The sequence below is a fragment of the Bemisia tabaci genome, chromosome 8 (assembly GCF_918797505.1).
Source record: "Bemisia tabaci chromosome 8, PGI_BMITA_v3".
NCBI classification, from domain to species: Eukaryota; Metazoa; Arthropoda; class Insecta; order Hemiptera; family Aleyrodidae; genus Bemisia; species Bemisia tabaci.
This window is the reverse complement of record NC_092800.1, coordinates 6,433,020-6,447,811: the sequence shown is the minus strand read 5'-3', so window position 1 is coordinate 6,447,811 and position 14,792 is coordinate 6,433,020. Positions and strand designations below refer to the sequence as shown.

The following is a 14,792-nucleotide window of genomic DNA, read 5'->3' as shown; positions in this document are numbered from 1 at the left end:
ACACGTCGTAATTGCGTTTAATGACATCCAAACGAAACGGCTCGCGAATAAAAATAATTGATATCTTCCTCCGCAGTTATTACGCGCGCCGACAACTCCGTAACGGAAAAGGTGTTTACTCGCGTCGATTTAGCGGGTCAGTCCCTTCGTCGATGTCCATTCAAGTCCGGGCCACCTTTGCTCGTAAAGTCCGACGGATCGGTGTTCACCTGTGCATTAAGCGGGGTAAATATTTGGACTATTTCGAGGACTGACCCCTCCGGCCGCCCAAAACATTTCTGGGGCCCTTTGGCCGTTATTCGGAGGTATTTTTCCGGAATACCCGGGATTCTCGAAGACGCCAGTGGGTATTCTCACGGCCGTAACTCTAATGGGCCATTAGACCCTGTGTGAATCGCATCACTGCATACGTAATCTGCTCTCTCTTCATTTCACATTGAACATACATCATTCGCGCAGGGCAAGAGTCATCACTTAAATGGGTGGACTTTATTTCTTTTATTGGATCGGACTGGATTTATTCGAGCAGATCGAAGTGATGTTAGTTGAGGGACTTGGAGGACAAGGCCCATACGAGCAGTTTTTTCTATTCAATAAACAAGTATTAAAAGTTCCAAAATTTCATGGAGCCTTAAGGCGGAAAAGAAGGTTAAACTCACCTTTTGATGCTTTCAAGTTTGATTTTATTTGTAAATTTGTCACAGAATATACCTTCAAATTAGTTTTAGTTGAGTTTATGAACATCTCAATTTTTTCCTAAACTGCACTGAAGTGCTTTGGTGCCCTGTCCTCCAGGCCCTTCATTTAAACGAAAGCTCACATTCCGGAATTTTTAGCAGAGAGAGCCTCCAGGTTTTTTTTTTTTTTTTTTTTTTTTTTTTTTTTTTCATTTCTCTTATTATCACAGTTCGATTTCTTTCTGCCTCATCTAGTCGAATTTCAATTCTAGTTTGTGAGCTTCTCGCAAAGGTGCGAATGCCCGAAGTTACCACGGCACCTCTATAAAATAAACAAATTACAATCCACCTCTAGTATGCTGTATAATCTCCACCGACAAATCAATACGCGTATGTTCTTTTGCTTTACACGTAGCCGTCCCATTTCTTTTGAAAAATTGAGCCATTCCACGGCACCATTCTATTCTTTCCCGTGAAGTTCCGTATGTTTAACACAGCAAAACCGCAAGATGGGAGGTATCACTAGCCTCTCCCCGCGGATGTACCACGAAGGCGAGAGGTGACTGGGAGTTGACCTTGTCCGCGGAAATCTAGCGTAGCTGTGACTAATCTCGCTTACTTTCAGTCATACCTAACTGATCAATCAGCCGGAAATGAGACAAGTTTCCGCTCAGCATTTGGAATGGGCCTCACTTCTACCTTGGCATTCTATTCTGTTATTCGTCGCCAAGTTATACGCGAGTCCTACCGCAGGAATGAAGTCATCGGTCCCTCTCGTTCGCTTCTCTGAACCGAGAATGATGATATACGATGAATAACTCGTACAAAGCTTCTCGGGTGGTCAGGATTTTAATAATCCTCTTTCTGTTGGTTCAAAGAGAAAAGAAGAGAAATTGAGGACTCCTTCGGTAGTAGGGCGTATAAGGCTTCAAATGCTCCTAAGATTGCGCAATTTTTATAGCGTTTGCGGCAGATAACATTCATTCACAGTTGACGTACTTCCTTACAATAGTGAGGAAAAACTGAGCGTAAATTCAGGGATAACTTCATAGCAGAATTGTCGGATTAATTACTTCCACCTTTCAAATAACGTTGCACAATCTTCGCAGCTTTGGACGTCTCATACGCCCTTTAATCGATAAATGCCTCAATTTTTTCGAACGATTTAGTACATACACTGAAAGAAAAAGATTGGTAGAATTTACCATTCCTTCACCCTGTATTTCACACATCGTCAATTTAGAGTTAGTTCTGCCAGAAGAAAGGTAAACGTTACTACATACTGGTACAGGTAACCATTCCTCTGGCAGAATTTGAATTCACGCTGTTTGGATTACAGCGTGAAGGAATGGTAAATACAACCAATATTTTTTTCAGTGTGCGATGGTAATGGAGAACTCGACCGTGAATCTGTTGGCAACAGATTTTGACTGGCAATAGACTGTTGCAAACTTGGTAAAGTTGCTTCATAATAATATGGACAACGGTTCCTCACTCATGATGAACACACCGGAAAAAATCGTGCGTGCAAATTCTTCATTTGAATGATTCATACAACTTTCACTTGCACTGAACGCTCCGCATTCCCGCGTTACCAGAAAAGTTTCAGTATGCGCTTCCTCTTATACCAATTGCACACATTTTTTTTTCTTTTTTTAAATCTTAATTACTAATTACGTAGTTGGAAGGAGATTCCCTCCAACTCGTTGACAGCTCACTGACCATAAATATTGTCTCGCCCAACTTAATACCAGTTTCCTACGAGCTCGGTGCAATTAAATGGGAATTGTGTCACTGGTCGATGGCAGTGATTTATACGGGCGCAGCGAGTTGCGCCGTGCGAAAGACACTTATCCGAAATTCGCCGTGACTCGCGATAATGCTGCGATTCTCTGGAGTCCAGGGTTTAATTCGGAACGTCGACGAGCTTTTTGACGTTAAGCTGTCCAAATGGCGACGCTTGAGTAATGGTACCGGACAGGTAGTGCCACCGTTTTTAGGTAAAACGGCGCACGGACACTTAAATTTTGCCAAATCTCATCCGCTCAAATGTTCATTTTGGAAGAGAACCAAAAATGTGTTCTTGTAAATGCAAGAGACTCATATTGAATGTCATCAAACAGAATTTGATCAACAGGATTCACCATCGATTTCTCCTCTAATTATAGCTGTGTTTTTCCCTTTGCAATTTTGTAATTGTAGTTAATCAGAACTTCCTTTGAAATGGTTTTATGTTATTTGAAGATCATTGCATTTGTGTTGTGGACTGCACAAATAGGGTGATTACCCATCAATTAAAATAGTCATTTTCGGCGTGTTATATGGCAAGAACGACTCCGCATGTGTGTCTTTGACAACGGCTACGTCTAAGACTACAGGCTATTACAATACATCAATGCCTATGATTATGTCTAGCATAGTGAATACCGCTGGAATCGTACGATTTCCACACTCTCATTAAAATTCATCGAAAGCAGATCAATGACGATGTTCAAAAAATAATTTTTTCATTTAACGATCGTTTTCATTGTCCACGTATAAGAATTTTTAAAATTTTTACATCCTGTTCCCTAGGTATAATGCAGTTGTTCAAGAAAGATATTTGTATACTTGCAACTCCCTGTTGCATAACGTAATTCGATTCTTAAAAGTTCAAGGACAATATTTAATCAGAATCGGGCGGAGTTTAGCAGAAAATAACCTCATAATCTATTGTCAAATTGAACTATGGACAATTTAATATTTTACGAGAGAACGTTTGTACTGTTTCCTTTGAAATTATTAAGGAATTTGCTTATTACTATTCAGAAAATTCACCGAAACTTGCGCGAAAATCTGCACAACCGTTTACTTGTAAAAAAAATTAATTTCCTCGTTAAATTTGGCAATAGCTAATGTGACTTGGTTCCTTTCCTCCCAATGCGGTCCAATGCTAAGGAAATTTGTATTCATTGAGCAGAAATTTGACAATCTCTGATTGCCCATATGGCTTTCTTCCTTGAAATGGTAGTAAGTACTCCTGTTCGTAATTGCTCTGAAATTCCACTTTTTTTCCCTCTCTTTGAAATCCACGCAAAACGCAGACAACCAGCCTCCGCACAGTCCTAACGCAGCGTTCATCTGATTTACTGGCCTCCTATTTAGGCAGTTAAGATCGATTTCTCAACGTTTTCCGCGATTTTTTCTAGCTTTAAAATTTGAATTATGTGCCGGGCAATGAGTGTCTCCCTCGTCAAGCGCCCTTGGTTTGTTTCTAGTTTTTTGCAGCTTTTATTTTTGTTCCACTCATGGTCGTTTACTAGTCGGAGATCGAATCCTGTTGCAACTGCTTGTTCGTAACGATATTCGCGATTTCCAATAGTCGCGCATCGATTTAGAAAAGTGCTCCGATTTAATTTTTGAGTTCGGTTTAAACCATGAAATCTAATTTCTGATCGAGTGCACTTCAAACAATTCCAGTTTCATTTTGTTATAACTAATGCTCTTAGTTGTAAGTTTCACAAGTGAAATCCTCTATTTTCTTCGTGTGTTAAGTCAGTTTGCTTTAATCCTGACATCGCAAAAGTCTCTCACCGTGGTTACATATTGGAGCTCATATGAAAGTTTCAGTGCGCGGAAATTGCATTCAGTTAAATTTTTTTATATAGATTCATGTGTGTTTTGATTTATTATAACGCTCTCTTTCTTTTAGAAATACTATAATACGAAACCGGTGTTTCTTGGAAACGCACTTTTTGGAATTTCACGTCTTCAGTTAACTTTATCGGTCATATTTACCAAGATAGTGTGAATACTTTTTCTTTTCGATTTTTCTATTTGGTTGATAATCAGTAATCACGTATTCTCCACGGCCTTTTCGAGCCAACCGCTCATCTTTTGGAATATTCTCCTTCATACAATTTTTACCTTTGTTAAGTGCGAACTTGATTTGAAAGGATAAACCGATAAATCAGGTAAGAGAATAATATCAACAAGCATAATCCCTCAATCTCGTTCACCAAAATTCAAGCAGAATCGTCTGCGGCATGGGTTTATCAATGTATAACGCAAGAATTCGCGCACAGTGGCAACACGGTATTTCTATTTTCCCGCCCGGAAATGGTTGCCCCTGGTAGTCAGAAACGGAAACACAGATCCTACCCCTCTGCAAAGTTGAACAGAGCCCGAATATTTCTCCCTTTTGCTTCCCGATTATTGTCAAGATGGCCGCGCGATGCGACGTGTTGAAACGGAAGTGTGTGACACGCGCTCGTGAGGAGTGGAGACATGCGCACCACATGTAGTTACCGAAGTGTCAATTCACGGGAGGGAATCCACTGTTTTTTGAGCTGTTACTTTGGCTATCTTTGAGAACTATGTCGAATGTTCTGTTCGAAGCGCAATACTTCTATGCGTAGTTATTTGATGCTCTTTAGAATAGAATTGAATTGTTTTTAACCGTCAGAAAATCATATTGATAAAAAAACTTGAGTACTGGGGACTTAACAAGAGCTCTTGCTTGTGCGAGTAGCCCAGTAAAGGACGAAAAATGGATGGACAGCGAGGGGAAAAACCAATGTAACAAGAAAAGGACGAAGGCTGATAATACCATGCCTGAGATTAGAAGGTCAGTAAAGTAACAATTATTTTAGGAACCCTAAGAAATATTCTTCCATCATTCCCATCCTTTCTGTTATTTTATTTTTCTCTCGATTCATTCCATCAAGAAGGTTTCCGGGTTTTCCACGTAAGACTTTTCGCCAACAAATAATTAAATAAATTTAATGAATAGAAATTAAATAAACAAATGAATGGTCTGATGGTTTTTCCAAGCTTGAAGTTATTAGTGAAATTTGCGTCTCTTCGCAAATTTACTTTCAAGTTACTTCACTTGGATATTTCAAATCAATCCAAGACTCGTATCATTCGTCTGCCATTGAAAACTTGGAAAATTGTTGAACTACTACAATTTGTGGTATTGTTGGATTTTTCAACGCGTTTTACACTTTGAATTACTTCTTTTTAAACGCTTCTCAAAAAACAGTTAGTAAATGATCGTTCCGTTTTACCAATGTAGACACTATCGCAATTAATGCAACTTATTTGATTTGACTCTGTGCTAAGTAGTATGTAGAATCTGGAAGAGTGAATAGCAGGAGACGAATTAATGAGTATAGTTTTTCTCTTCAGCTTAAACGGAGCATCCAAAACGTTGAAATGAAATGGCTTAAAGACTGTAACCCTCATGATTTATCCCGTTCGGGAACAACGCAAGTCCCGGCGCTTATACGGAACCGTTTCCAAAATGGTGTAAGGCTTAAAGAATTTTGATGACGGAGCGCATATCCACACCATCACTAAAAAGTATTTAAAAAACAATGCAATTACATGGTTCTGCTCTCCCCGTAACGAACAGCTTTAAAAAGACTTCAATCAGCCGATCCACGCGCCCCGAGCAAGGGATTCCTCCCTTTCGGGAACTCTCTTCCTCCGACGAACTGAAACCCGGGATTAGAAGCGAAAACACGCGATCAAATTGTACTAAAAATGTAATCCGTCAGATTTGTATTATTTATTTTGCGCCACTCGCGCGACGCTGAGATTTTACTGCGCGTCATAAAGAGAATTATTATTTATGGGCTCGCGCATCCCATCCCTCCGCCTAACTTCTTTTCCAGAGCAATTAATTGCAGATTCGCACCAGACATCTCGTCTTTCGCCTCGGCCGTGAAGCGCGGCGAATCGCTCTGTTCGCCGAATGAAAAATATCCCTTCCGAATTTTCAGCTGGGTTTTTTCCCTCTCCCCGGGAGCCGGGAATGTGGTATCTGATCTGGATCGAATATTTTTGTTATGATTTTCGGGGCTTCTTTGTGGTTTTTCATAGCTTGACAATGCTTCTCATACTAGTTTTGACTCGGTCTTCAAATCGTAATCGCATTTTTGTCGTCAGGCCTGCCGCGGAGATACATGGACCGATTTTTTTGTGTTCGAGTTATTATTGAGTTAAGAATGTATTTGAGTTCTTCTTGGAGAATATATTTTCTCTTGCCAAAAATCGAAATATTACCGCGTTTCAATATGCCCGGAAGGTTCAAATCATTCTCAAGATGGTGTGTAGCTGAACTAACTTCTTTCTCCGTCCCAAACATTCTGGAGGGTAATTATTTTGTTTGAGAATTTTTCCCTGAAATTCAAGCGAAACCAAAATAGGAGAAACAAGTAAAAAGTCTATACACACCCCTGCATTTTCTAAATCGAAACCATCGCTTCGCTATATATCAAGGAGGCTTGAACTCATCTCCGAGATAATATACCGTTGCAAAACCAAGTACTTTCTCCCAGGGCCCCAGCCCTATGGGTTGATTGCTGAAATTGATAGACAAAGCGACAGACATGTAAGACATAGGGAGTATGGAGCGTTTTCATTGGTTGAATTGTCTTGTAGACTAAGGAAGAAAATGGTGGATCAATTATAAGGTCTCTCGTGGGTTGACGTTGGTTAGTCTATGCTTATTTATTGTCTACTTTCTTTGTCCACTGCAACCACCCGCTTTCACCAATAAGATCCCTCCGTATCCCTTTTGTCTTCGTTCTTTATAGCTTTGTCTATCAATTTCAACAATCAGCCCGCTGGAGAGTAATTTTATTTCTTGGACATTTTGCCTTGAAATCCAAGCAAAACTGAGTAAAGAAGAACAAAAACAAAAATTTAGATCAGCTTGCCAAGTCGTTTTTCACCGTAATTATCTGAGAGACGAAGTCCTATATCGTTTGGAGTGAGCTTGGAGCTTCGGAGCGATATATCCGTAACGTTTTAAATTTGATCGGTGTTTAACGAACCAGTGGATCAATTATCGATGAATGAGAGGAGGAGTAGGTAATGTGATTATGGAGAACATGCGTGAAGGAGAAAAGTGGCGATGCGTTAATCAGAAGGAGCCTCTCTGAAAGGAGACTCGTGTCTACAAATGTACGGGCGACGGATTCGCCGAACGGGGAATGAATAAAACGCACGTTTATGGAGGGAAATAGGGCAATAATAAAGTTATGGACGATCAATCACAATTGCCATAAATGCGTTTTATGCGATCGTTTCCAACTTTCATTCCCTCATCCGATTAATTTGTCTCCTTTTTCTCGATTCAACGAGACACGACACTTCGACGCTCGCGTCCTTTGCGTCAACATTGTAATTTGTTGTGACTAATGTTCCCTCCCTCCCCCCTCCTCCCCAGGCGTTCCCCTCGTCAGAATTTTTGCCCGTTGAAAGAATCCGTGTTCCAGAAGAGGCATTTGTTTTGCGTTTGTGGACCGTTGAAATCTTCACTTTTCCCTGCCGACGGAGCATTGATCGAGACTTTCTTCCTTTTCAGTTAAATTGTGTTAATGGACGTCTGAATTTTGTTCGACAAAATTGTCTATCGTGAGGGTTTTTTCGTCTCCCCCCCCCCCCCCAAATAAAAAAGCATGTTATGTAGAAGATAATAATTGCAGAAACATGATTCAAGCAAAAGTATTTTTCATAGATTTGAATTCGAAATAATTGGAGGAGAATATTTTTGTACCATAGGTCTTAAATTGTCTCACAATTTCGTAATAAATTATTATTTCATTAAAATAACAAGTAACACGAATGATGAACATAAACCTAACTCCTAAGTGAATTAATTTAGTTAAACCAACGTGTATATGCTGCCGGTAAATTCGGTCAATTGTCACGTTTTCATTATCAGAAAGATGACAAATCCAACAGCCTCTTTTATTGTTCGCCAAAATCAACTATAGAATGAAGTTAAATCTATATATCCGATTTGTCTGTTTAGAGAATATAATGTCAGATTAATGCAATCTGTATGAGGAGGCAACATTTTAGTTTTCTTCATTTTTATTTTCTTTCGAAGCACAGGATACTTTATTTTTCCATTCTATTTTTATGAGTCCGATAAATGAAATATTCGTTTTTCCGAAGGTTTTCTCCCGAACGAAGCTCTCTTAGCCCCAGTCAAGCGTCATCAAATTGAGTTTAGCTGCAATAAATAACAAAATTAATTTTTTTTCTTTTTAAAAAAAAAATTGTTTTTACCAACGAGTACTCTCACTACGCGCAATGGTGAAAGAACAGCAAAAGGCGTCTCTTTATCGCTCTGAGATCGGTTCGGAAAAATTTTATTCAAGCTCTACAAACCGCACTGAATCCTGATGGTGAATGAAGACTCGGATTTGCATCGTACCACTTTTTTAATTCAACCTACATATAATTCATCCCTCTTCAGAACCCCCTCCCCCCCTCTCCCCACTCCCCCAAAGAACAACAATAATCGAGTGTGCATAACCAACACTTGAAGATAATTTACGATCCATCTTCATATTCATAATACAACTAGGGCCCGTTCTGAGATCGCTCTGCTATTAAAACGAATTCAGATTTCTTAAGTTTCGAGTGCGAGGAAAGAACGTAATAAGTATGCAGTTTGAGTGAGGGTCAAAGGGTAAGCGCTATAGTTTATCTCAACGCGCGCTTTTGAGCGTTGCCTTTGCTCTGACTCTTGTCAACAGAACTACCGCGGTAAGAAAATACGCCGCATGAGCCTTCTGACGTTGCCACATCGCCCTCGATAAAAACCCAATTTACCGTGAAAATTCCTAACATTTTACCTCCAATTTTTCAGACAATTTCGTCCGCAATTTAATCTATATTATGTTAAAATTTCAAGGATAAATAATCGCATCTTTCTTCAAAAATAAATATTTTATTAGGGGAGATGCGGCAACGTTTAGAGGGTCATACGGCGTTTTTCATTATGACGGCAGAGAACAACCTCGTAAGCCGCGCTGGCATCGATCAGCGCATAAAAACTCAAAAGTTGGGGACAACACGGAGGATGAGGCAACCCGTGGAGGGGGGGGGGGGAGGTTGGCAGGCTCTTTGGGGAGTGATAAATATCATTGTAGCAGCTCGAATTTATAATCAACAATAAAAGCAATTTTGACAAACCGCAAACCCGTTTAATGGCCTTTATTCTTGGCGCGGTCTTCATCAGTGTTTGCACACCGGCACATGGCGATTCGAATCCGAATAAATTATCCGTGAGATTTTCTGATCGCACGACCGCGGCTCCTCGACGTGATCATGCAAAACCGTCGTGTCGTTTTTTTTATGCTCTCGCGTCGTTCGGATTTTTTGCTCGCGTCTTTGACAAGCCCAACCCACTCTCCCTCTCCTCCGTTCTCCTCTCTCTTCGTTCTCGGTTCCTCCATTTATGCAAATCCTTTTATTCGATCTGAACCTCAAGTGGTTCATCGGAATATCAGATTATGGCAGGGGAACGATCTTCACTTATGCATCACTAAAAGAAGCACTTATGGCGTGGACTTGGTGACTGTCATTCGCTGTGAAGTTATAGACCATCGCCGTGAGACGTGTAATGTCCATCACCTGCGAAAGGATACTCTGAATATTATACGTCTTGCAGGCATTTTTACATTTTTTTTTCTTTATATATCTAGGAATCCAATATCTTGCACGGAAATTGGCGTGGCGTGCCTGTGAATATCGATTGATTTGCCATTACGTGGGAAGATCGTAATAGGTTCGCAGCGAACACCTTATAATCGTTTTTACCTGAGTTATGTATTCGACTCACGCCTCGCACGGTAATGTATTTTTTCTTTTTCGATCGAAGCGATCCTCGTTTCCCTCACGGTAGAACGTCGCTACGATTCAATGTTGCCAAACTCCTCCTCGCTAATTTATATGAAGTAAGAGAATCCTGGGCATTTCTGACTGAAAATTTCACAGGTTTTTTTTTTTTTTTTTTTTCAGATTCCATGTCAAAATCAAGAAAATTTTAGATGAAAATTGCACACGTGCGTTTTTGTAAAATGTAAATTTACCGTTTAATGTTAATGTTTCTATACGAATTAGAATACAAGGAAATGAAAGATAGGGGTTGAGTTTTTTCTCCACCGAGAAGTGCATCGTGGCAAGACACGCCTAAAGCATCCCTTATCTATAATATTTGCTTGGGGTACATGTTATCTAGTTCACGTAGAAACGTAGATGCCTTAATCTTCGTCCTTCTCGTGTTCCTACATTTCCAAAAAACCCTTATCAGCCGGAGTGCTGATTCCAATCTTTTGACATCTCCGGAAAATGGTCCGGGCGGGTCACTTGCATCTTTCATGGAGTCGCACGTTTTGTTTTCTAAGAATTGATCCAGTGTTGTCGATTCGAGTGATTAGTGAATGTATTTAATGTTAATTATTTGTTTAATTTTAGTGAATTAGCTATGATTTTATTTTGTTTCAATTGAGGAATGCCAGAGTTTTTTCGATAGGCAGTGGGGAACCGCTTGGATCTTGCTATGCTGATGCTATGCTTGGATCTTGATCGGCATCCATCCCACTGAGAGCGGCAATTCACGTATCCATTATATTTGCTCTTTATGACTCATTTCTCACCTCCTACACCATACATATGCTTCCGTAAAACACTATGCACATATTGGTTTTCAGATGTTGTTCTTGCTTCAGAAGAACCAACTAAGAACGCGGTTGTGTTTAGAGTTAAATCAAAAAGAATATAATTCAAACGAAAACAAAAAAAATGCATTACCTTCAAAATTAGATCTTCCCTTCAAGACTCTACCAAAATCTTTCTTTTCTATGATATTTCCATTGTGAGACACCTACTATTTACCTGCTGCTCAGTGGTATTTAACCGCACGTAACTTCGTCAGAGGCCGCGGTTACGTGTTTTTCGATCGTTATTCCCAGCCCTCTATTTTTCCGAATCACAACTTTTGCCGCCCTGCACCAACAGGTTGGAAAAAAAACACTCTAATTTCAGTCTTGACGCGCTTACTTACCTAATACCTCGCGAACCACTCCTACAAAATAATTAATCTCCTACTCCATTAATTATCCAATTGAATTCATAATTGGATGTATTTCTATCAAACGGAACTATGTGGATTAAGACATGATGAGCTTTGAGACCCATAAGAATATATGTGCATAACAACGCTCACGTCATAGTGCACCTACACATAGTTCCGTTCGATAGAAATACGTCCATTTTGAACTATGATAGTTGAGGGTATAAGCGATGCGTAGAGATGTTCTGCACAAAAAAGGCGCTTCTCAGGAATTACTCTTTCTGCACCGAACGCCTAGATAGGTCATGATTGATTGGATTGCTTGCATGTTTGCTTCTATTGATGGTAGAACATGACCAACAACGACTATGATATTCAACATGATCATCAAGAATCACGAAATGAGTTACTATCGAGTTACTAATCATGAGCTACGGAATTCTCGAAAATGAGGACAATCGTTCAGAATAGAAGATTTCACTTTTTAAAATCTTTAACCGTCGCGTATTTTCGTTGTCAGTGATGTATTATTTCCTTGTTTCGGGTGGAAAATTTGGCAAGGACGCATGGGAGAAGTTTTCGAATTAAGATCAGCGATGAGACAGTTTTACGCTGCGATAAATCAGCCGGCGGACGTTTACGATTCTCAATGCGCTGTGTCGTACTCCGATTCGGTATCGCGGGATGATGGATGATTCGGGGATACCATCTCGAATATCACGGTGAAAATTTCGCTCAGAGGGGTCAGGAAACTGATCTCGAGTGTAGAAGAGGTTCCTCTGTCGGGTTCCGCAGCCGACGGAAAAAATGGCCGGTGTCGATTTTGGAGCTCCGATGGTGTTCGCTCTGTAGTCAAAATTTCAAGATATACTGGTAAAAAAAAGTAGCTTGGATCTAGAGTCCTGACTCTTAAAAACATTGACAAGAAAAAATACTCTCGATTCAAATGGCAATCCGCTTAAATCAAGAGGCTTGGCTCTTCGATTCAAGGAAAAATCCGATTGAATCAAGAGTGTTTTTTCTTGTCAATGCTTTTAAGAGTCTGGACTCTTGATTCAAGCTATTTTTTTCCCATATACGAAGAAGAATCGAAAGCAATTGCCTCAAAGGATGTCCGTGTCACATTCACATTTCAGTTTCCCAGAGCACAAAGGTACCTAACTCCATTTCAGTCATTCCGAGATATCGGAGGATACCCGTGTGTCTTCCCCTTTGATTCCACGTTAAATCTCCAAATTTAGTGATCTTCGACATTGAAATTCCGTATCTTATAACCGCCAACAAATTTTCTACGCACATTTTTTATTCAATTGGAGATTTCCAAAACGAGAATAACTTGATTCTTTCATCCATGTGAGTTAGGTACCTTGTGTCTCTGGGATATTGAAAACTGGGTTGCTTGATCACAATGCTTTGATACAACTATTCGAGCTCAAGGGTTGGCCTCGTTGCATACCCAAAAACTTGCAGGGGCTTTGATTTTTTTGTGAGCATTTCAATCTAGCATACGTGGACGGCTGCTGTCGCTTTCTGTCATTCATTTATCAGAGATGGATTCAATTCAGAACTTTTTTCAATCAGACTTTTTTCCATCCATTATGCAAGTTATATCTGATTTTTTCGTTTCCTCTTTTTTAGGCTCATCGCGAATTCTGAAGCGGAACATTATGAATATCAAAATGGCATCCGCACCCCGGGAAACAATGGATACGTTCTGGTAAGCAACTTACCGTCATTGAGATTTCTCATATGGATGTGGTAATGAACTGATTTAATATATTTAAGTGCTGTTTGCCATGTTGCTTACTTACTAAATTATTAAGTACGTAATCAATCAGAACTTATAAACCTAGCAAGGAAAGAAGTGAGTTTCTTTTTCGTTTATTTGTATCAAAATGAACAGCAAATATCAAAATTCAAATACATAATTAATGGATCAGAGGATCCGGCCCGAGGGACCAATTGTTTGGGCAGAGGCCCTAAACAAAACAAGCGGGAAAGTTCTAATACTGTCGTATTAGAAAAGCGCTCAGGTGTTATTAAATGTATTTAATGAAGAAAGGACGTATAAACTCCGTCGACTTGGCTGGGAAATGGAAATAAAACTTCAGCTGATAGCAAACAAAGGTTACCAAGGAAACCGTTAACGCGTTTTGTTTCCCGAAAATGAGCTCATCGTTGAGCTCATCAGGCGCGTTTTTTTTAGGCTTCATTTGAGTTCAACGATCAATTTCGATAAGAATTACTCTACCGCTAAGAAATTTTCTTATAGACAAACGATCGAAACTACCTGCGCATTACGTTAAAAGCATAAAATACATGCAGTTTTCACAGCTTTATTTATTTTAAAAATGGACCCCCCCCCCCCCCAAAAGCCTACACATCGATGAGCTGGTGCGCCATTTAAATGCATTAGCACTAGTACAAAAAGCGCTGCCTATCGGCTGAGCGCTTCAAATGAGAAAAGAAAATACTAAGTAACTTTGAAAAGTGGACTGTATGTGTCTTTAATTTGTGAAAGACTACCAGGCCGCGCGGGGCCGGCCACTATAGTAAAACAAGGGTTGTATGTTCATTAGGGTAAGATATTTAATACTTAGGTCGATCCGAATAATAGTGATCACTAATTATTGAATCGGTGTGGACTATCAGTCCAGTAAGGTCCGAAATGGGTCGCATCGAAATCGCCGATCTGTGACCATCCGTCTGCATTTTGAGCAAGACATCTGATGTTCCGTTGGTGTGTGTTGCGCAAGAAGTGTGGTTGCAGGAGCGAGTTGCCATCCAGTGGGTACATGCCGAGCTTTCGGCATGATACATGATTTGGATGTCAATCTGGTTGTAAATGTTGCTTGGATTGGATTATTTCCAATCTCTCTAAGGAAAGGCAATTCAGCGACCACGAGAGGTGATGCACTGGGCTTGGAGCAAGTTCCAAAGTGTGAAGAGTCGGGGAAAAATTTACAGAATATTGTCATGTTTTGAAGAAGATTTCCAAACCAATCCATAGCATTGGAAAGTCCGAGGTAGTTCTCAATGGGACGAAGACTCGTTCCGTGAGGGAAGCTCGGGATGCGTAGTCGACTTCCACGGGTGTAGAAATCTAATAGCAGATCAGGATGTATATTCCAGCTGATAAGAGGGCATCTCTTTCAAGTTGAGTCCAAACAGTCATAGCGAACTGGTGTCCGTTAATGACTTGAGCAGCGGCGTTGTTAAACGATCCATCTACGTACTTACACGGAAAAAAAAGAATT

The 14,792-nt window shown here is 40.1% G+C and overlaps 1 protein-coding gene across 2 annotated transcripts in view; it reads left to right on the top strand.

The window, feature by feature from the left end:
- The window catches only part of LOC109038002 (Homeobox protein abdominal B), a 221,080-nt gene that overhangs the window by 69,241 nt on the left and 137,047 nt on the right, over positions 1–14,792 (top strand). The window contains exon 2 of one of the 2 annotated variants that reach the window (XM_072303176.1): positions 13,174–13,252. The gene's annotated coding sequence lies outside the window, so the exon portion shown is untranslated. Of the gene's footprint in view, positions 1–12,529; positions 13,253–14,792 lie in introns of those variants that run through there. The other variant, XM_072303177.1, reaches the window with a different exon arrangement.